The sequence below is a fragment of the Vombatus ursinus genome, unplaced genomic scaffold, assembly GCF_900497805.2.
Source record: "Vombatus ursinus unplaced genomic scaffold, bare-nosed wombat genome assembly UNPS02006779.1, whole genome shotgun sequence".
NCBI lineage: Eukaryota > Metazoa > Chordata > Mammalia > Diprotodontia > Vombatidae > Vombatus > Vombatus ursinus.
The window spans coordinates 21,341,898-21,365,818 of record NW_020946557.1 but is presented as its reverse complement, the minus strand read 5'-3'; the positions used below and the strand labels follow the sequence as shown (position 1 = coordinate 21,365,818).

The 23,921-nt window shown below is 34.9% G+C and overlaps 1 protein-coding gene across 2 annotated transcripts in view; it reads right to left on the bottom strand.

The window, feature by feature from the left end:
• Positions 1-23,921, bottom strand: part of LAMA2 (laminin subunit alpha 2) — a 793,905-nt gene that overhangs the window by 543,981 nt on the left and 226,003 nt on the right. The gene's annotated exons all lie outside the window — the stretch shown is intronic.

Sequence of the window (23,921 nt, the reverse complement as noted above, 5' to 3'; positions counted from 1 at the left end):
TAGCCCCCTCCCTTTTCTTCTCCTTTACCCTTACTACTTCTTTCCTTCCTTCTATCCCCTCTTCCTTTTCTTTCCCTTTTCCTCCTACTGCCTAAAGGGCAAGTTACATTTCTATACCTAACTGATTATATTATTCCATGCTTGAGCCAAATCTGATGAGAGTAAGGTTCAAACAAAGCTCATCTCATTCCCTTCTTTCCCTCTACTGTAATAGGTTTTTGTGGCTTTTCCTGTAATTTACCCTTGTCTGCCTCCTCCTTTCCTTTCTTCTTAGTACAATCTCTTAGATAAGATTAATCCACTTACTTAGATCCATTTAGCCTACTTAATTAGATTTTTTATCATTACATCAAAGTCAACTTATACCCACCCCCTCTGTCTATGTATACCTCTTTAAAAATGACAATACAGTTCTCAAGAGTTGTAAGTGTCATCTTCCTTTATAGGGATGTAAACAGTTTGCCCTTATTAATAACATGCTATTGGGTTTTTTTTTCTGTCCTGTTTACCTTTTTATGTCTCTCTTGAGTCTTGCATTTGAAGATCAAATTTTCTGTTGAGCTCTGGTCTTTTTATCAGAAAGGTTTTGGAAGTCCCCTATTTTGTTGAATGTCCATCTCTTCCCCTAAAAAGATTATGCTCATTTTTGCTGAGCTGTTGATCCTTGATTGCAATCCAAGCTCCTCTGCCTTATGGAATATCATATTCCACACCCTATGATCTTTTAATGTAGAAGCTGCAAGGTCCTGTGTAATCCTGACTGTGGTTCCATGATATTTAAATTGTTTCTTTCTGGCTGCTTACAGTATTTTCTCTTTGACCTGATCATTTTGGAATTTGACTATAACATTCCTTGGCATTTTCAATTTGGGTTCTCTTTCAGGAGGTGATTGGTGGATTCTTTATAAGGCTATTCTTTATAAGGCTGGTACTAGGACCTCAGGGCAGTTTTTCTTTATGATTTCCTGAAAGATGTTGTCCAGGCTCTTTCTTTCATCGTGGTTTTCTGGCAGACCAATAATTTTTAAACTGTCTTTCCTGGATCTATTTTCCAGGTCAGTTGTTTTACCAACGAGATATTTTACATTTTCGTCTATTTTTTTATTCTTTTGTTTCTGTTTGATTCTCACTCTTTCATAGAATCATTAGCTTCCACTTGCCTAATTCTAATTTTTAACAAATTGTTTTCTTCTATTAGATTTTGTACCTCCTTTTCCATTTGGCCATTTTATTTTTTAAGAAGTTCTCCTCAGTGAATTTTTGTGTTTCCTTTTCCATTTGGCCAATTCTGCTTTTTAAGGAGTTATTTTCTTCAGTACACTTTTTTTTTTCCAGTTGGCTAATTGTATTTTTTAGGAACTTTTTTCTTCAGTGTACTTTTTCCCATTTGACTAATTGTATTTTTTAAGAACTCGTTTTCTACGATTTTTGTCCTTCGTTTTCCAAACTATTGACTCTATCTTGCATACCTCTCATTTCTTTTACCAATTCTTCTTCTACCTCTCTTATTTGACTTTTAAAATCCTTCTTGAGCTCTTCAAAGAAGGCTTTTTGGGCTTCAGACCAGTTCATATTCCCTTTTGAGGTTTCACATGTGGATTTGTTGACAATGTTGTTCTCTTCAGAATTTCTGCCTTGAGCTTCACTGTCCCCATAATAAGAATCTATGGTATGTTTCTCTACAGAGAAACCTCTAAATGCTGTTTATTTGATGGTATTTATTTTCTGGCCTTTAAAAAAACTGAGCTCTCCTGCTGGGGAGCAGGGGGCACTGACCTAAGCTTCTTGTGTTGGGAGCCTGGGGCTTGATAACTGGCTTTGTGTGCTGGGGCCTCAGATGTTGACAGTTGAAGGCTGTAGGGTTCTGGCAGCTTACCTGGTGTTGGGCTGGAATCAGCAACACTGGAATTCTAGAGGTAGGGGTGGGGAGTCTCGCCCCTAGAGGATGCCTGCTTACCCGGGCCTTTCACTCCTTTCTTTGGCTCCTTGTAAATGGCTGTTTCGCTGCTGCAGGATGTTTCAATGCCTGTAGCTTTTCCTCTTGGAGATGTACTTCTCAGAGTTTAGCTGAGGCACCAGGAGACTTGGCTGCCAGAGAATGCTGTGCCGTGTGATGGTTTTCCTAGCCAGTTTCCACTGGTTCCCCTGCCCTACTGAGGCACTCAGGGTCCTGGTGTTGGTATTTGCCTGCTCTACCACCTGGGGTTCATGATCTCCCCCTGGTATGCTGAGGTGGGGCTTTTTGCTAGTTTGCTGGGAAGTCTCCTGTTCTGTACTGCTCTCCCTCCCCAAGAGGGGCCTTTCCCATTAATCCCTCAAGCTTCCTGGGCTACCGGACTGCTGCACCTTGTCTTTCTTCTGGTTCAGTTCTAGGGCTTTTCCTGGGATGATATTTTCTGAGCTTTCTGAGGTTAATAAGGGAAGGTGAGAGCAACTTATTTCTTATTCTGCCATCTTGGCTTCCAGAACTACACTTCAAGTTTATATAGTGCAGAATTAATGGTGGGAGTTGTTGTTCAGTGGCTTAGTCATTTTTGACTCTTCTTGACTCTATGGGGTTTTCTCGAAAAGATACTGGATTGGTTTGTCATTCCCTTCTCCACTGGATTAGGCAAATTGAGGTTAAGTGATTTATCATACAGCTGAACTCAGATCTTCCTGAGTCTACCCCCAGAGCTTAGCCAATGGTGGAACACCGTGGTTCTATCTCAGATCTGACTTGGGAAAACTGTAGAGCTTCTCTTAGCCTCAGTTTCCCAATCTCTCTGAAACTGACTCCCTTCCTAATATTGTGATTATGTGATAAGAACTATTTACATGGTTGTTCTCTCTGCAAATATTGAAAATAGGCTTATTATCTTTCTTTATAGTTTACATTACAGTGACAGAAAACAAAGCAGACTAGAAAGTACAGGTGAGCCATGAAGAAAAATAAAGATAAATGGAGATATTAGTTAGAGGGCTTTGTTTATGAAGCTGCTCAGTGAGTAAATATAAGACCAACTTCTCTTGAAGCTACCAGGTCGATTTATGGCTTAGCAGCTTCTGTGCTGGATCAAGATAATAAATGAAAATCTATGAAGAGAGGTTCTGCTGCTAGAAACCCTGCAATCTCCTTCTATAATTCAATATCAAAATACAGTGTTAAGTGACATGAAATAAAGAGCACCCACTGACTAAGAGAATTTATGAGGAATCTCACTTCAAGGCAATGTCCTTCTCTTTCATTTTATTTCCTTTGAACTTATTTATATACTATTCTAAATGAATAGGGTGAGCTCATGTGCAGCATTTAGTAGGAATGGGCTTTATAGGTGGTTAAACACCACCACGGATAAACCATGGTGACTTGAAAACTTCATATGATCAGAGATCTGGAATTGAAAAGGGCCTGCGAAGCCATGTAATTCAACTCCCTCATTTTACACCCAGTGAACAACAACGAGGGCCAGCAGGTGGCATATGGATAGAGTACACAGCCTGGAGTCAGGAAGACTCATCTTACTATGTGACCTTGGGCAAGACATTTAACCTCGTTTACCTCAGTTCTTCATCTATAAAATGAGCCGCAGAAGAAAATGGCAAACTGCTTTAGTATCTTTGCCAAGAAAACCCTAAATGGGGTCACAAAGAAGCAGATATGACTGAGCAACTGAAACAACACAACAACAATTGATCAATCACTCAATAAGCATTTATGAAGTGCTTGCTATGTGCTGAGCATCATATAATGCTCGGAGGATGCAAATGAGGACACTCATTTGGCCCAACCCAATCCAATCTCCAAGAAACATTTATTAAACATCAACTATGTTGCAGGCACTGTTCTATGTGCTTAGGATACAATTAATAAAAAGAAAAACAGTCCTGTCATCAAGGAACTTTCTAACGGGGGGACACAACACATAAAAAGAAGCAGGAAAGCAGAAGAAAGGAAGAGACATAGGGAGGGGGTATCTTGTTCCATGGAGTTGAAACCAGGCAGAAGAGAATATAATGATTCACCCAGAGTCACATTGATCATACCAGTCAGGGATGAGACTTGAACTCAGGTTCTCTAACTCTATAGCCAATGCAGGAAATTATGATGTACAATGTTTACTTTAAATTTTAACCCTGGCTCTTTAGCTACTTTTAATGACGCCAGGAGAATAATTTTTTAAAGCAGCCATGTTTTTCACAGACTCACTGCAAAAATTTTCAAAACACCATAGTTCTTTTTTTTTTTTTTTTTTGCTTTTTTTGGTGAGGCAATTGGGGTTAAGTGATTTGCCCAGGGTCACACAGCTAGAAAGTGTCAAGTGTCTGAGGTCGGATTTGAACACCGGTCCTTTTGACTCCAGAGATCTATCCACTAGGCCAACTAGCTGCCCTGACACCATAGTTCTAAAGCCAGATCCTGGGCTTACTAAATATGAATGAAGCCCATCTTAGAGATACAATGTTGTACAACCAGGAGGGCAAACATTTGTTATGGGAAGTATTAGGAACAGTGTGATATGCTTCCCAGTTGACCTATTGTTGTGAAGCTTCATCAAACTACAGTAAAAGACTCCATAAAGGATGCCAAACTGCTCTAATTCTTAACTAATTCAGAATCCCTTTTCACTTTTGGCTTTTGCAATGAAAATTCTAAAAACAATTTTTGAACAAGGTGAAATGTTTGACAGTCCACAGCATTAGATGGGACATTTAAAAGTTTTAATTTTACAAAATGGCACATAGGACTTATTTCCAGATTCAATACCACAGACTCCAAGTAAGCATTCTAAAAGAAAAGTCTCTTTTTTCTACTTTTATGTCATCTTATTCAATCAAGCCACCTTGTCCTCACAAGGATCAAAGTTTTCTGAACTGGAAAATGGTAGCAAATGTTGTACTGTTTGGAAATTATTGTTGAAAGGAGTTCTTATTAATATACCTCCAAGAAGAGAGAGGTTTCTGGGTAATATGTGAATCAGAGAAAATGGATCCACACTTTTCTCATCAAAGGTTGCTCCTCTAACAATGTGAACAAGATTTATGTGAAGCTTAGTACCTTATTCTAAGCAGACTACTTTTAATGTAGAAAGTCTTTATTAATATTCAGTTCAAGGATTAGTTCAGGGTAGAGTATCTGGCCACCTTACTTTCCAGTCTTAAAGCTCTCTATAAATGCTGCTTTGGGTCCTCATGGTGCCATGTTCCTTCCTGAAGTCATAAGAAGCAATATAACTTCATTTGACTGGATGTGTTTTGGGAGGTTATGTTTTGAGGAAAGAGACATTTTATGCCGCAAAGCCTAAGTCAAGGGTACACTCTCTTCTTTTCAGACTGAAGAGAATCATCCCATTTTGAGCAAGAACTTCAAGAATTCATCTAGTCCAGAACCCTGGACTAGATATCCTCTGGGAAGTCATCAATATTATCACTGTTACATTAGAGGTAATTGAGGCCCAGAGTCCATTCCATTCGAGGTCTATTTGAATAACAATTATAACTCAAACTGACTTATTGTTGTAATGCCTATTTTCCTGCCTCATATTTATTCCTCCTAGAGTCCTCAGAAATGACACCCTTACAGCATAACTTCCACCTGCTATCTCATATTCCACAGAATCATATATTTAGAGTTGGATACCTTCTCATATTCCAGATGAAAAAACTGAAGACTAGAGAAATTAAATGACTTATCCAAGACCACGCAGGCAATGAGGGACAGAGCCAGGATTTGAACACAGGTCCTCTGACCTCAAGATCAGTGTTCTTTTATCTGCATCATGTATACTTCCTCTCACTCCTGTTCCCAATTAGGTAAGGAAAAGGAAGATTCCTTTGGAATTTCAGGATTCTCAGCTATGGATTAATAAGATACTATTATACAACAAAGTTTAGGAATCACTAGCCTGAGAAGAATGCAATTAATCACAATCCAAAGATTTGGTTTTTCATGGTATAAAAGACTTGAAGAAACACTCAGAAGTCACTGAGTACTCTACCTCAAGCCAGAGTTACACATGAAGCAAAGCTTAAGAAAAGCTGGGATATACAATCATAAAATCCCTAGAGCAGGGTGTTCATACACTTGTATTCAAATGGTGTTCTAGTTTTTTTAAGTCAAGCTATGTCAATGATTTGCCATGTGATCATGAGGAAAATGTCTGTTATCCCTTTGTGCTTCAGTTTTGACATCAAGAAAATGTGTCATTTTACTTCAGAGGAAGGAAATTAAGATTAATAAGGGTTATAAAGTAATATTAAGCTACTCAGAAATGTCAGGTTTAAATATGTCTAATAACTGATTTCTCAGGGAATTTTGTGTCCCTATGTAATTATATACTTTGTAGGGGAAAAAAAATGAAAATTCAAAAGCAGCTAGGTGGTACAGTGGATAGAGTGCCCAGGCTAGAGTCAGGAAGACTCATCTTTCCGAGTTAAAATCTGGCCTCAGACACTTACTAGCTATGTGACTCTGGGCAAGTCACCTAACCCTGTTTGTCCCGGTTTCCTCATCTATAAAATGAGCTGGAAAAGGAAATGGCAAACCGCTCCAGTTTATTCGCCAAGAAAACCTTAGGTGGGGTTATTAAGAGTTGGACATGGTTGAAACCAGTGAACAATGTAAAAAAACCACCATAAAAGTTATATGAAAGAAAAAATATTTCAAACCATGATCTCCTTACATATACCATCACCATCATCATCATCATCCCATTTATATAGTACCCACTATGTGCCAGGCACTGTGCAAAGTGCTTTTCAAATATTATCTCATTTTGCTCCTCACAACAACTCCAGAAGGAATGTGCTGTTATCTCCATTTTAAAGGTGAGGAAACTAAGGTAAGCAGAGGTTAAAGTGACTTGCCAAGGTTGACAAAGCTATTATTGTTTGAAGCAGAACATGATCTCAGGTTTTCCTGACTCCAGGACCAGAACTCTTATCTACTACACCATCTAACTGCCTCCTAATTAATGGCAAGTTTGGGGTTCTTTTTATTTATTTATTTTTGGGATATGTATACACACACATACACACACATGAAAATGAGGATGCAAATGAGGACACTGTAGCTCAATCCAATCAACATTTATTAAGCACTTACTACGTGCCAGGCACTATGTTAAGTGCTTGAGATACACTTACTAAAAAAGAAAGACAATACCTGCCCCGAAGGAGTTTACAGTCTCACGGGGTAGGGGAAGACAATACACAAAAAAAGGCAGGAAATCAAAGGGGACACCAGGAGGTATCTTATTCAGGGAATACATACCTACATACATACATACATATATACATATGCACGTACATATATATGAGTGTGTATATATGTATATGTATGTGTACATCTGCACACTATCTTAATCTGATCATTTGATTTACAAGGATCGTGCATTTCTGGAAAAAAATTTCCATGAAAAACCTCACAAAAAGAATATTTGCTGCTTAAAAGCCTAAGAACCCTCAGACAGTATATTCAAAACTCACTTCATTGAGCCTCTTTTGAAATGTTAAGGAATGTTATTGTAACACTGTTAACTTAAAATTGCAGGCACAAACTTTTTCCTTAGGGTGATAAAAGTATCCCATTCTACTACACTGAAGCCTGAGTCTGATTTGTGGCAACTATGAAAACAGACTTGTTCTATGCTCATTGTTGAAAATTCATCTCAGATTATGGAGAAAAATACATCGCAAATATTACTACTACTTGGAAAATACTATTTATTTTTGTCTAAAACACAACCCAATTCTACCTGTAGATTTTAAATTAACTGGCTAGTATTTTTACTTCTTTGAAATTTTTTATTGATGCCATTTGTTATTATAGCAGTCAATTTTCTCAATATTCTTCCCTTCCTAGGTAAGCATCCTTTACAACAAAGATGACAAAATAAAGATTAAAAAAAAGCAGTTCAGACAAACCATCCAAAACTTCATATTGGCCATATATTCCACACTCAGTGTCCCCCACCTTTGCACTGAAGAGAGAAAGGAACATTTTCTTCCACTCTTTTCAAAAGTCGAGCTTGCTCCTTATAAGGGTACATTACTCAGCTTCATTTTATCGTTCTTCCTTTTCATGTTGTTGCTGGCATTGAGTATATAGTTTTCCTAGTTCTGCTTACTATAATCAGGAACCATGGGATCACAGACCTAGAGGTGAAGGTACCAGAGAAGCCATCTAGTCCACCTATCCCATTTTTCAGATGAAAAAACTGAGGTCCGGGTAGGTTAAGTGACTGACCCACAATCAGCAGAGGGATTTGAATCCAGATTCTCTGAAAGCACAAACAGTTCTCTTTATGTTGTACTATGATGCCTCCCTGGAGCAGCTAAGTAAAACAGTAGATAAAGTACTGGGTCTGAAGTAATGAGTTCAAATCTGACCTCAGACACTTACTAGCTGTTTGTGACCCTGGGCAAATCACTTAACCTAGTTTGCCTCGGTTCCTCATGTGTAAAATGAGCGCTGCTCTAGTATCTTTGCCAAGAAAACCCCAAATGGAGTCACGAAGAATCAGACATGACTGAAACGACTGAACAACGTGATACCTCCCCATAACATAATATGTTTGTATACTGTCCAAGAATAGGTTCCATGTTGTCTCTAATTCTTTGCTACCACAAAACTGTTACTATTAATATTTTGATATAGAGAGAGAACTTTTCTTTTTGTCTTAATCTCCCTGGGGGAAGATGTTTAATAGTAGGATAGGATATCTCTGTCAATGGGTATGAGAATGTGAGTACCTTGTTTAGAAAATTCCAAAATGCTTCATAGAATGGTTGAATCACTTCAAAGCTCTACCAACAGTATATTACTGTGACCATCTTTACAGCTCATCCTGACTGGTTGTACTGACTACAGACTACTTCCATTGTGTGTTATATTTTAAAATATGCCGTATGTAAGATGAGATGGCAGAGGTCTTTTAATATGCATTTTTCTTATTAGTAGTGATCTGGGCCAATTTTATATAAGTTAATAATGGTTAGTGTGATTTCTTATCCTGGCTTCATTAATTTTGTCAATCCAAAACCTTTTAAATTTCATGTAAATGAAATTATCTTTTATGATCTCTTTGATCCCTTGTTGGATTAAAAATTTTGCCTCAGCCAGAGTTGTGAAAGGTGATCGACCTTGTTATATTTTTTGTATAATTTGAGTTTTTAAATTCATGTCTCATATCCATTTTGAGCTTTTGATAGTATATAGTACAAATTGTTGATTTTAACCTAATTTCTGCCAAATTGTCTTTCAGTTTCCCTAACGGCTGTCATCAAACATGGAGTTCTTCCCTAAGTTGCTTATTTACCTATGTTTGTTGAATAATAATAATGAATTATTGCGCTCAATTTTTTGATTGCTACTTATATAGTCTTTACCAATCATTTACTTTTCCTTTATTGAAGCCAAATAATTTTGATGATTGTTGATTCATAATATAATTTGATATTTGGAAGTGCTATTCTGACTTCATGCTTACATATATTTCATTTTTTCCCTTGAGATTCTTGACTTCTCCCCCTCCAAATTAATTCTGTTATTTTCTCTAACTCTATAATGTATCCTCTTTGTTCTTTTGTTGGTAAAGTACAAAATCTGTTAATTAATTTAAGTGGTATCTTAATTTTTATTACGGTGACCTGTCCCAACCATGAGCAATGAATATGTTATTCTTTATTTCTTTAAAGAGTGTTTTCAAACTGTATTTTTGAAGGTCTGCAATATATCTTTTTAGATTAACTCCCCAAGTTATAGTTAACATAATCATATGTACTTTTCATTTTTTTGACTAGGATTTCCCTTTCTAGTAGCTCCACCTGGATTTTATTATCTCTATATAGAAATACTGATAAGTGTTGGGGGTTTGTTTTGTATTCTGTTACTTTGGTGATACTATAAATTGTCTCAACTGGTTTCTTTATTGATCACCAGAGGTTTTTTAAGTCAACCACCATGTTTGCAAACAGGAATAATTTTGTCTATTCAATGTATACCTTTATTTTTTTATCATTCCTATTAATAACATTTCTAGGGTGATGTAAAGTAAGAGCAAGAAACCCTCATTGTTTTCTTCCTGTATTTATTAGGAGAGTTCCTACCATTTACTCTTTGCAAATAATTCTAGATCTTTGTTTTTCATATATACTTTTTTTTATCATATTCAAAAATGGCCTTTCTATGCCTATGCTTCACTTTTTTAAACATATTTTCCTTTTGCAAAGAATTTTCCTGCAAATATCAATATAACTCTCATTTGATGTGTTTTTATGTGATTAATTACATTGTTTTCTTTATCTTAAACTATCTTTGCACATTTGATAGAAATCCAATCATAGCGAATAATTTAGGGGATGAAATGATATATTCATAAGGTGCTTAATACAATTCCCGGCGTATGGTAGATACTTAATAAGCTTGCCCCTTTCCCCTTCCTTTTATAATTAAGGTTGACAATTTCACTGAAAAAAAAGTGCATATTCATCAGTGGTAATGGTCAACAGTTCTGTTTACTTTCTTTATCCTTCTATGGTGTAGCTATCAGAAGCATATTTGTCTCACAGAATAAGACCGGTTGAATATTACTATTTATTCTCTGAAAAAAAATAAAAAAACCTCCTAGATTTGAAGCATAATGCGGAATACAGTTCTCATTCACAAGGATTAGAATAATAAAAAGTATAAATTTGATGTCCATAGTCCATAGGGGAGTTTCAAGCATAACGAAAGTAACTCAGATCCTGGATTCTAATTAAAATGGTATGTGTGACTATAGAGACTAACTCTGAAGTGAAGCTCCCTCAGTTTGCGATGGAGAGGGAGAGTGAAGTGGATTGTTTAATAGGAAAGGCATTAACTATTATCATAACCACCATCAAACACTCTAATTCTTGCTCTGTTCATGGTAGGATAGTTTCCTTTTCCTTAGTGCAAAGAAGATAGCCCCTGCTTTCCAAGATTTTAGTACAGCATTTGGAAAGCACTCCAAGCACACCCCCATTTCAATGCCTAGAACAATGCTTCAGCCACCCCAATCTAGTTCCAACACTGGATTATGATCAGCATCGTCATTATCGTCAACGGACCAAAGAGCTCTGTTACATGTAATAAAAATCCCATTAACTAAAGTTCTTGTTTATAAAGGCAAGTCATATTTGGGTTGCATTTCAAAATTAGCAGAATAAATAGTTAATGCTATATTTAATACCATGTTATGTTATTTAATCCAAGCTCAAGGAAGTCTTATCAATAATTCTTTTAAGAGGAAAATTCATTCTAAGGGACACTGTTAGCATAGGGAGAAACAAAATTCAGATAAAGGAATCATGTTAGCTAATGCAATTTCAGGTAGAATGAGCTAGAAGCCCTAAGTCCAAGTAAAGCATTTAGTTCCCAATGCTTTATTGGGTTGCTCTCATTTTCAATGCTCTTAGCTGCAGGTAAAATACTAGTTACCATTTTATCTTTCACTAGCAGTACCCTTGACATCTATTCTCTCCCTCACATCTTTCTCTCTCTCCTGTTTGAAGCAATCTGTGATTTCAAAAGACTGACCTGCCTCCTGTGAACAAGTCATTCACACAGCATGGTTTTTTATACCAGTTACTGGCAAAAACAGCCAGGCCGAGCCTTCCTATAGTACAAGACAGTTTTTTGAATGAGGCCATCAAAGAGCACAATATTAGTATAAATCGGAGGTAATCAGAAATTTGACAATGCTAAGCTTGCCATGCGGAAATTATTGAACCTAGTGGAATACCTAGCATTCTCTTTGTTTTTGAGCTTCCGGAGTTATCACAGCTAGAGAACCCATGCATCCTCAACTTTTATAGAATTACAGACATAAATTACATCATTTCAAAGTATTTGATGTATATTGGCAGAGAAAGGTAAAATGAAAATGGTAGTAGGGTCAAAGAACAATAGTATAAATGCAAAGAAACTTTCTGATCATTATTATCAGGTTTTAACTACACATGTTATTTTGTAATATGCTCACTTATTCAATTTTTAACATTTGCATGTAAATTCCAATTGCAGGGCTCCCATTTGTATGTTTTTAAACATAGAAGTTCTCATAAGGCGTGCCAAATCATAGAAGACATCTCTCTGGCTGTCTCAGATTAGACATTGTGTCTGGTAATGGTCAGTTAATACTTACAAATATCTTCTCATCAAGTATTTGGTATTAAGAATAATATCAATTGTTTTGGTTATTAGATTAAGTACACAACAGTAATGTCATACTTAGAGAGATAGTAATGCTTTTGTTCTTAGACTTAAAACTAAAAAACTGCATCACTGAACTCTGAAAAAGCATTGGAAGAGAGTTTGCATTGGGCCCTCCTGACTTGTGAATTGCAATGAATACCTAATGTACTTATTAGTACTGATAATAATAAATACCTAATATATTTATTAACAATGATAAAAATAGTACTGTTAACTTGAGCAGCAAATCTCATAGAAATAACTGAAAGTCTATATTTTTGTTGTTTTGCTCTTCAGAATTTTTTTTTTATCATCATCAACTATGTCATCCCTTTTGACCTCCTTTTGAATTTACATAATATATAATATCACAGTCCATTCATTTAACATACATAATTCTATAATAACCAATATTCCATTATAGTACTTGACATCTAGACTATGTATCTGAATGATAAACTGAATAATTTTTATTTTATTTTTGTTTTATGTCTAGCAAAGTAACTAAGTAGAGACACAATAAACGATTGATGATGACGATCCTAAGTAAGTCAATCAATAAACATTTATTGAAGCACTTACTACGAGCCAGATGCTATGTTCTATGTCCTTTATGTTTGTCACCATTTTGCAATCATTATCACATTTTCTGAGCCACATATTAAATAAAATATTCTTTAAGGTTATGCTTGGAAAAGGCTTCACATTTGCAATAAACATTAATTGATGATAGTGGTGATGACGATGTAGGAACCAAGTTGGTAATTAAGCTAAATTGCTGAGAAAATCATGTTTTCCAGCCCAATGTTACAAGCACAAGGTTGCAGATACAGTAAATAATATTAAGGCAAGCAGCCAAATTAACATCTAAATTGTACATTTATGGTGTCTTTTGAGTTTTACTCATGGCTACTCCACAAACTGATTTGTTTGTATAAAGGAAAGCTCATAACAAAAGCATGACCTAGCTAGGAAATGTTTATTAGAATTCCTTTAGTAGGAAGGTCTTCCCATGGTATACTGTATATTACAAGGTTTTAATTTTTGTTGTGTTTATTGTATCAGCTAATTTGAGGCTAATTTACCATGACCTTCTTAAAGCAGTTTAACTAAAAAAAAAAACACACACACACATTAAAATATTTTTAAAATGAAGTTCAAGTGTTTTGACAAAAAGGTAAATTTCTTTTAAAAACTTATTTTCATATAACCTGCTAAAGGGTTTAGTATGCTTTATTCCTCTTGCCATTTTTCTCCTTTGCAGTTCTCTTGAATTTGAAATTAATTGAAGCACTATGTTAACAACATCATTCATGCCTAACAAGTTAAATTATATGAACAGTTCTGGAAGAAATGTTCAATATTTAGCTGTTGTTTTATTTCTAATCAATAATAAGATCTTGAGTTATTTTCAAATTACCAAGGGTTTCTAAAAAAATTCTAGAGAATTATTTTATAACTGTTATTCAATTAATATATTTTAGTCAATGTTATGATTTTTCCATCACTGAATTAACCTAGGGGATGGAAATAAGCCTATACTTAAGCACACTGCCACCAAATGAATGGTGCCTATTTCGGATAATTGCTGCTACTACTAATACTTATTATTCACATAACACTTAGTGCTTGCAATGATCTTTACATGCTTTTTATCATCTGAACTTCACCATATCCTTGTGAGGTACGTGGAATTGTATCCCACAGAAGACACATGAGAAACTTGAGATTCAATCAAGTCAAATGCCTTGATCAGAGAGACACACGGCTAGTAAGAGTCTGGGATATGATTTGAATGCAGGCCTTTCTGATTCCATGTCTTGTACTCTATCCACTACACTAGCAGTAGTTAGGTGGCACAGTAGATAGACTGTTGGACTTGAAGTCAAAAATATATAAATTTGAATATTATCTCAAACACTTAATAGTTGTGTAAACTCAGGTAAGTGACAATGAGGATAATTATAGCATCTGACTCACAGGGTTGTTGTGATGTTTAAATGAGATAATACATGTAAAGTAATTTGCAAACCTTGAAGCACTACATAAATGTTAGTTTATCATCATTGGTATTATTATTATTATTATTGTTATTACACTGAATCAAATACCAAAGGTATGATGGCTAACCTTGCTTCAGGAGAAGATAAAATAATAGATTCATAGAATTTTAAAACTCAAGGAATATTAGATGTCATTTAATGCAATCCCTTTACTCGATGACTCAGGATGAGAAAACTCACCTCTTTGGATCTCAGTTTTTTTCATCTATAAATAAGTAGAGTTATATTAGATTTTCTCTAAAGTCTCTTCCAGTTTTATGATCTATGCTCTTGTGATCATTTTACAGATAAGAAAACAGGCACAGAAAAGATAAAGTCAGTCAGCTAGTTAGTAGAAGAGCTGGTCCTAAAGCACAGGTTTCATTACTCAGGAAAAGATGGATCTAATATATGATTCTGTTTCTGTGTGCTTTATCTTTCCAAATATAAATTTCTAAAAAACAAATATTATATACAATGGAAAATAATTTTAATTTAAAAATAAAGTAATAGAAATAGTAAGATATTCATTAACATACCTTATAAAGACATTCCTATTATGTATTATATACTCCAAGATTATATCTTGAGCTATTTGCAAATTGTTAATGGCTTTTAAAAAATCCAGGAGGAAAATATTTTATAACAATTTTTTTTTTTGTTTGTTTTGTTTTGCTTTTGGCAATTGGGGTTAAGTGACTTGCCCAGGGTCACACAGCTAGTAAGTGTCAAGTGTTTGGTCTGAGGCCGGATTTGAACTCAGGTCCTCCTGACTTTATGGCCGGTGCTCTATTCACTGTGCCACCTAGCTGCCCCTATAACACTGTTATTTAATGAGAGAGAGAGAGAGAGAGAGAGAGAGAGAGAGAGAGAGTGTGTGTGTGTGTGTGTGTGTGTGTGTGTGTGTGTGTGTGTATTTCAGGATTAAGCTTTTTCATCACTAAATTAATCCAAGAAATAGAAAGAGGCTTATACTTAGGTACAATACCACCAAATTACTGTTGCTAACTTACTATGATAATAAGAATAAAAAGAATAATAGTATGACAATAAGAATAATTTGCATAGCACTTCAATGTTTACAATGTCCTTTATAATCTTTTGTTTTTCATTTGATTCTCACAACAGCCCTCCGTTTGAGGTGGATAATATTTCAATCCTTATTTTATAAATGAGGAGACTGAGGATTAATCAATTATAGACTTTCTTTGCTTGTCTGATTATCAGCAAAAAGAGAATCTTGGAAAAATTAAATAACATTTGTATCAATATATGTTACATATAACATGTAAAAAGTATATTATTAACATATAAACAAAGTGCTTTACAAACCTTGCAGCAGGCCGGCACAACACAAGGCCCCCTGCTGGTGGCTGTCATGTGACCCCACGGCAGCCTGCCATTGGTTGCCATGGGTCATGTGATAGCCACCCTAAATCCTTTGGCAGCCTTATGTTGTGCAGGCCTGCCTTGAAGTCTTAGCTATCTTTTCTCCTCCTCTTCCTCCTCCTTCTCCTGGTTCTTATTATTACAAAAAAATTGCTTGTTATTTTGCCTTTCTAAGATGAATCATGTGACATATCTCATCCATTGCTACCTCAGTGCCTGTTCATAGCTCTGTCACCTCCCATCTGATTCATATTTGAGCCTCTTCTTAACCATAAGAAGAAAAGGGTAAAAAGTGTGAGATTCAGACAACTTGGTTTCTAGTCCTGGCCCACCCCTTTACCACTTGTGAAACTGAGTGAGGCTGTTTCTGGACTTCAGTTTCCTCATCTGAAAGATGAAGGTTAGAATAGGTTACCTTTAAGGTCCCTTCCAGGTTCCTATCTAACAATCACTGGGACACCCACACTGAACTCATTGCTTTGACCATCTATTCTTGGCCTGCTGAAATGGTTTCTTATTTTTTGATACAAGGATTCGTGTGGTATAACACACTCTTAGCTCCTCATCATGCATAGAAATTGTCTGATCCCGTCATAGAATCTCCTCCCACATCAAATAGAACACCATGGACTTCATCCTCAGTATGATACCTCTGTTCTGCTTATAACAATGGCTACATTGTTTAGCTTTGTTTTTTCCTGAACACTTTAAATTCTTAAACAAAGGTCAATATCCAATTTTATTTTAATCAATCACCATTTATTAAATTCCTTAATTGCCTACTATAAATAATAACAATAATTACAGCAATAACAACTAGCATTTACATAACACTTTACAATGTCCAAAGTGATTTACAAATATTATCTTATTTTTTCCTCACAACGATCTTGGAAAGGAGAAGTTATTGTTACCCCCATTTTATAGATGAGGAGACTGAGGCAGATAGAGGTTAAGTTCAAATCTGGCTTCAGACACTTACTAGCTGTGTGACCCTGAGCAAGTCACATAACCCTGTTTGCCTCAGTTCCTCATCTATAAAATGAGCTGGAGAAAGAAATGGCAAACCACTCCAGTATCTTTGTCAAGAAAACCCCAGATGGGGTCACAAACAGTTGGGTGTGACTGAAACGACTCAACAACAAAAACAAAATTCATAACAGAATGAAAGATAATTCACTACCTCCCAAAAGCAGTCCTTTCCATTTTTATAAAAATTGAGTGATTAGAAAGTTGCCCCTGAACTGACATACTACTCCCTATAAATCATACCTTTTTAGTTCTAAATGTAGAGTTATATAAAATAGATATAATTCCTCTTACACATAGTTCTTCATATACTTGAAGACAATAATCATTTTCCCCAGCAACATCACCAACAAATCTTTTCCAGGCTAAATATCCAAATTTCTTTGAAATCTTCCTCATGTGACTATTTCCACAATCTTTATCATTTTGGTCATTCTGTCTTGATAATATTTCATTTAATTTTCTATGATGTTTCTCAAAATGTGATGTTTGACAGTAGACTGATGTAAGGATGCAGAGCAACATATACATAACATCACCAACTCGTAAAATATATATAATCTGTTTCTCTTCTATGGTGTAACTTTTAATATTAACATTATGTATCTATTTTGAATTTGTTATGGAATATAGCATAAAATATTGATCCAAGACTAATTTGTGCCAGATGCTTTCCATTTTTCCCAGCACTTTTATCAAAGAGAGTTCCTTCTGAAATAATTTATCTTTTCCGGTCTACTAAACATTAGGTTATTGAGTTCTGTCATTTCTGATTCTACCTTGAATAGTCTGTTTCATCATTCCACTTCTCCAAAATACCAAATCGCTATGATGACTGCTCTTTCATTATATAGTTTGAAGTCTGGAAATGCATTCCCCCTTCATCTCAATCTTCATTATTTCCTTTGATATTCTATATCTTTTATTTCTTCATATTTATTTTGTTGTTATTTTATAAAATTCTATAAAGTAATATTCTTGACAGTTTGACTGCTATAGCATAAAATATAAATTGACTTTGATAGCATTGTCATTTTTTATTATATTTGCTTGGCCCATTGACAAGAACTTACTCTTTTAGGATATTCTAAATAAACCATCATGTCATCATAAAATCGAAACAGTTTTATCTTTACTTTGCCTATTTTTATGCTTTTTGTTTCTTCCTTTATCTTACTGCTATTGCTAACATTTCTAGAACTGTATCACACAATAGTGGGAAGAATAGGCAGCTTTGCTTTACCACTGTATTTACTAAGAAAACTTCTAGTATATTTCCACTGTATATGATGTTTGATTTTAGTTTTAGATAAGTGTTTATATAACATTAAAAAGGCCATTCTTGTCTATTCTTTGTAAAGTTTTTTTAGCATAAATGAGTGCTATACTTTTTCAAAGGCTTTTTTCTGTATCATTTGAATAAAGATATGGTTTAGGATGGGGGTTTTATGTTTGTTTCTAATATAATTAGTTGAGTTAATTGTTTCTCTTATGCTAAACCATCCTTTTATCTCTGGTATAAATTCCACTTAGTCATAATGAATGATTTCATGGATGAATCAAAATTTTTGAATTGCTTTTCATTCTCCTCTGGTTTACATTTTAGTATTATTTATCTAATAAAAGGAGTTTGAGATGGTGCTTTCTTTCTCAATTTTTGAGGATAATTTGTATAATACTGGTATTAATTGTTCTTTAAGGTTTTGACAGATTTCTATGAATCCATCAGGACCAGGAGATTTCTGCCCCCCCCTTTGGTAGTTCCTCTATAGCTAGTTTTCTGAAATCAGATTATTTAAGATTTATTTTAGTCTTTGATCAATTTGGGCATCTTACATTTTTTATGGTATGTCTCTATTTCTTTTGTGGTCTCGCTTTCATTAGCATAAAACTGTGTATAGTAGGTTATGATAATTTTTTTATTATTCTGGTGTTGTATTGATTTCATCTAAGTCATTTGCTATTTTGGGGAGTTGACTTTTTGTACTTTTTACTTTTTTGCTTTTTAATCTATTTGGCTAATTTTTTTAATCTCTTCAAAGAATCAGCTTTTAGTTTTATCATTTCCGTATGCTTTTGGATTCCACATTATTTATTTCTCCTCTAATTTTCAACATTTCATCTTTTATGTTTATTTTGTGTTTGCTTCTTTGTTGGTCTTCTCATTTTTAAAAATGCCTATTCAGTTCATTAATCCTCTTCTTTTCTGTTTTATTAGTATATGTTGCTAAAGAAATAAATTTTCTCTTATAAAGTGCTTTAGCTGCATACAAGAAATTTTGTTATATCGTTTCATCAGTATAATTTTCTTTCACATTAATTGATAATTGTTCCTATGATTTGCTCTGACTCACTTATTACTTGGGATTCTATTGTTAAATCTTCATTTGTTTCTCACTCTGTTTTGTTTGGACTCCATGAACCAATTACTATTTCTACTGTATTCTGGGCTATAAAGCATATGTTTATTATTTCAGTGTTTTTACATTTTCCCATTATTTGCATTGTCACTATGCCCTAATAAATGGATAATTTTTGTAAAAGTTTCATGGGATGCTGAAAAATGCATATACTTTTTAGAAATCCCATTTTAAAAAAAAATTTCCTAAAAAATAAGTCCTTCAGCTCTAGTTTCTCTAGGAACTTTCTCAATTATTTTGTTTTTCTTTCTGTTAGAGCTGTCCCAAACTAAGAGAAGGACATTAAAGTCTCTAATCACTACTGCATTACTCCATCTTATAAATCAGATTTTTTTTCTTTATGAATTTAGATGCTATGGCATTTGGAATATTTAAGTTTAATATTGATATTGCTTTGTTTTCTATGGTCCCTTTCAGTATAATGTACTTTGCCTCTTCTAATGCTATAAATTTTTGTTTTTCCTTTGTCTGATAGCATGATTACAACTCCTGCTTTTTGTTTTTTATTCAAATGACGCATAGTAAATTTTATTTGTCCAGTTCCTCATTTTTACTTTTCATAAATCTTTGTCTTTTGGGTGGGTTTCTTATAAATAACAAATTATGGAATTTTATTTTTCTTATCTAGTTAGTCTGTTTTCATTTTAGTAGATTATACAATCCATTCACATTCAACTTTGTGACTTTATATTTTTATATTATTTCTATTTCTATTTTATATTTATTTATATTAACTTTATAATTTTCTCCATTTATCTGTATTTCCACCAAAATTTGGATTTTTTCTTTCTTTCTCTATAAAGACAGTGTTCTATGTCCTCAGTTTTTTTTTTTTTGCTTAACATACTCTAAGATGACTCTATTCCCACAGGTTCTCTTCCCCTCACCCTCAGCATTGCTCCCATCACCAATTGTCCCTCCACCTTTTTTAAGCAATCTTGGAGTTTTACTTATTAATTCCTTTCTCTTTCTTTCATTGATCTAGTTATCTAATGCTTTCCCTCTTCCTTTCTTTTCTGAGTAGTCGATTTAGATCTTCCTCCTCCCCTTCCTCTTCTTTTGTTAGTTTCTCACTCCCCCATTTTCAGTACCTTTTGTAAAAAGGATTTCTTTCCCTTATTCTCTTTATTAATTCATGTCTATTCTAGAATTTGATTCTTTGCTTTATGATAATTATACCCATTTTATTCTTTCTTTACTCTCTGTATTCCTCTTACAATTAAATCTTCTATGATTGAGAGATTATGGAGATTAGAGAAAAGGTCTAGTGGCAAAGGGTGGGGAATCTGTGGCCTTAAAGCTACATGTGGCCTTCTAGGTCCTTGGGTGCGGCCTTTTGACTGAGTCCAAGTTTTACAAAACAAATTCTTTTATTAAGGTGATTTGTTTTGTGAAGTTTAGATTCAGTCAAAGGGCCACACTTGAGGACCTAGAGGGCCACATGTGTCCTCAAGGCCACAGTTTCCCCACCCCTGCTAGCCCTTTCCTTCCTGGATGTTTTCCTACACTGCATAGTATAACACTGTATAAAGTACACTCTCCTTTGAGCTAAATAGAGCAGTTTCATTCTGAAAAATAGAGAAAAAAAGTATTTTTGTGCAAAATAAAAGATTTATATTGATTTTCAAAGGATGTTAGATATAGTTGCAATTAAAAACGCACATTTTATGACTAAAATAAACAGGAAAACAATTTTGTTTTAGCTTTTAAAAAATTATATATGTTTATGATGAAACATATCTTTCACATTATATTTCAGCATTGTGAGACAGAAAATTAACTGTGGATTAAATTTAAAAATTTAAATCACTTTCTGAATGATATAGAATTATGTCTCACTTGCATTTTAAAGTGGCACAGAAAGTTTTTATTTAGTGATAACTGGAGAAATATAAGTGTAGAAAAACACAGTTTGGTCAAAGTGATCAAATTTAATAGTGGACCATGTTGAAGACTTTCTAGCTACAGGGAATACTTCGGTTCATGTGCATATTACCTTGTTATGACTAAAAAAGGTTAAAACTGAAAAAAAAATCATATGACTATTTGGGGACTGAGGTAAAATTATAAAAGGACTCTCAATAAGATAGGGTAAATGGGTAATTTTGACTTTTTTTTTAAAGCAGATACACTAAATTAAAGGAGGATCTTAGTCACCGAAGAGATAGGAATTAGGAAGGCAAAACAAGATAAGAATTTTAAAAAATCATTCTGTTGATGCTGTGGCAGTTAGAAACAATCAACAACTAAATGATTCCTAATTGGTGAATAAGAGAAATAGCTTCACTGGGCAAGAACTTTTGTGACCTTCAGTTCTACCTAGAGTAGGAGAGAAGAGAAGGTTCTCACAAGGGCCTGTTATTCTCTGTTGACACCTCTAGCCACAGTCAGACATACTGTTCCTTGACTACAACACAGTGATGCCATTCTGGTCCTCGAGCATGAAGGACAACCACCAATAAGTTTAAGAAGGAAAAGCAGAGTTGGGTTTGCAAGGGCTTTGTAACCTGATAATGTTGGCTGGGTCTGTTTGCCTGGTTTACAAGATCAACATAAGCTACGTTGTTGGGAACCTGTACAATGCAGTACTCACATAAGTAGCTGAGCTACTCACATTAAGGAAACTCTAAAGACCCTATTAAAAATGACTGTAAATTGAAAGAACTTACAAATGCTTTAAGTTGAGAAAAGAAGAGGACTTGCTCATGATGCAGTGAACACTAACAGAGAAACAATAAACAGAGAAACAATTTTATGTGGTAAAGATATTCTTGAAAAGACTGATGAAACCAAAACCTGCAGCACAGACTTGTGAGTTTTCTTTTCTCATGCGCTTTCATGCCAAATTCCTGTGTATGCTCACTTTTCACTACAGATATTGAGCAAATTGGTGGGAGAGTGTGAACCAGATTTAGAGGTGTATTGTGATATGTTTTGTTGCTTACACATTTGTTTTAATATATGAGTGTCTATGGTGTCTTTTTTCTTTTGCTTTTTTGTTAAAGAAATATATACGAGATTTAAAAGTGTCTGATGGCACGAATGTGCAGCTTAGAATTTGAGAGCTAGAGTATTGAATAGAGGAGTATATTTTTCCTCATTATTATCCCTAGAACCCTAAGAGATTTTGAGTGTAACCATGTGAAAGTATTCTATCTATGGGAATCTGTATCTGCCAGGATGAAAATGGTTTGGAATAAGTGGGTCTCAGCATGCCCCAAGATAAATGTGTGAGACTGGGGTGGGGTGGATATTCACATCACATACCATACAAGCAACTACCATAAGCTCAGGTATGGTGACTATGATACAGTCATTACAAATACATCCCTCCTCAAAATGCAACAGGAAGACAATTTTTTACCCTTACCCCTCTACCTCCATTAGGGAAAAAGATTAATTAATTAATTAATGCTTTTCAGGGCTACTCATCCACCTTTGGTGTCCACCTGCCACTCAACTCTCACTTTTGTCTCCAAGAAGTTGTAGCATGTTCAGCAGCCACACGCTGGCAGACAGGTTAAACCAGGTTGAGGATAACTGACTGGCCTTAAAACCTATCGGGGAGTTGAGGGGGGATGTCTACCCCAAGTATGTGAAGACTTCCCCTAGTGGAGTGAGCAGATGAGCACAATTTGCTCCAACAGTCCATAAAGGCAGCTGAAGCAGGTGCCGTGGAACACTTTTACAATTTGGTCAGACATCAAAGATGCCAAGGTCATCCACTGTATCCCGAAGTATTGCCAATTATCCTGATTTTTGTCCTGCCACTGGATTTTAGTGACTCAACAGAGAGACCTTGTGCAACTCTGCCTCACTTGAATCTAACTGACAAGTAAGTCAAGACATTAGGCATGATGTCATTGGTCCTCTTTGAAAATGAAGGACAAACAAACAACAAGAGATTAAATCTTCCACCTCTTTTTAAAACCAGAGGAGTCCTTTCTCTAAATAAAGGATAACAAAATCCATATTTCAATTTGTGATAGATTTAGAGTTCAAAGAGATGTCTAAGACCATTTAGTCCAAACCCCTCCTTTTATAGGAGAGGAAACTGAGTTCGAGGAGGCTAATTTGTTTAAACATCACACAGGTAGAAGCATAAGAGATCAGTTCTGAACCCTGGTCCTCTGACTCCAGAATGAATGCTCTTCCCATTATATCATGTATCTATCATGGCAACCAAAAATATTATCCCATTTCTCTAGATTTCTCCTGATGTATCTGCTTAAACCAGTTAGGATAGTTGTGAACCTTCAGTGATAGCCTAAGTCCAGTTGCGACATTGTGAGACATAGAAAAAAGGGGTTTTTGTAAAGTACCGACCCCTATACCGCAATCAACTCAAACTACTCTTAACATCAATTTTATACAAATACAACCAGGCTTGTTACCTCTCTGAGAGGCCCAAGCTTAATTTAAAAATCTACTGACACAGCACACTCAACTATTGATAATGAGAGGCAATTTATTTGAGAGCCTTGTTATACAAAAAACTCTTAACTGCACCTATCAGCAGCAGAGCAGGGGCACAATATTCTTTGGGAAGTTAAAAATGGTTCCACTTTAGTGCTTTTGATGCACACAAGATTTTTATTGTTGTTACAAATTTTCATCATTAACTCTAATGATTCGAAACAAAAACAGTTCCTAATATAGTATTGAATACTTCACATGAGGAATCATTCCAATTGCACCTTAAAAACGAATGTCAAATATCTTTAGGTTTGCTTAAAAAAATGTGAATAGCACTAAATTAATAGGCCACTTTTTTCTGTCACAAGACAATAACTAACGATGTAAAGATAAGAGTGTCTCTTTAACCCCTAAGAATTTCTGACA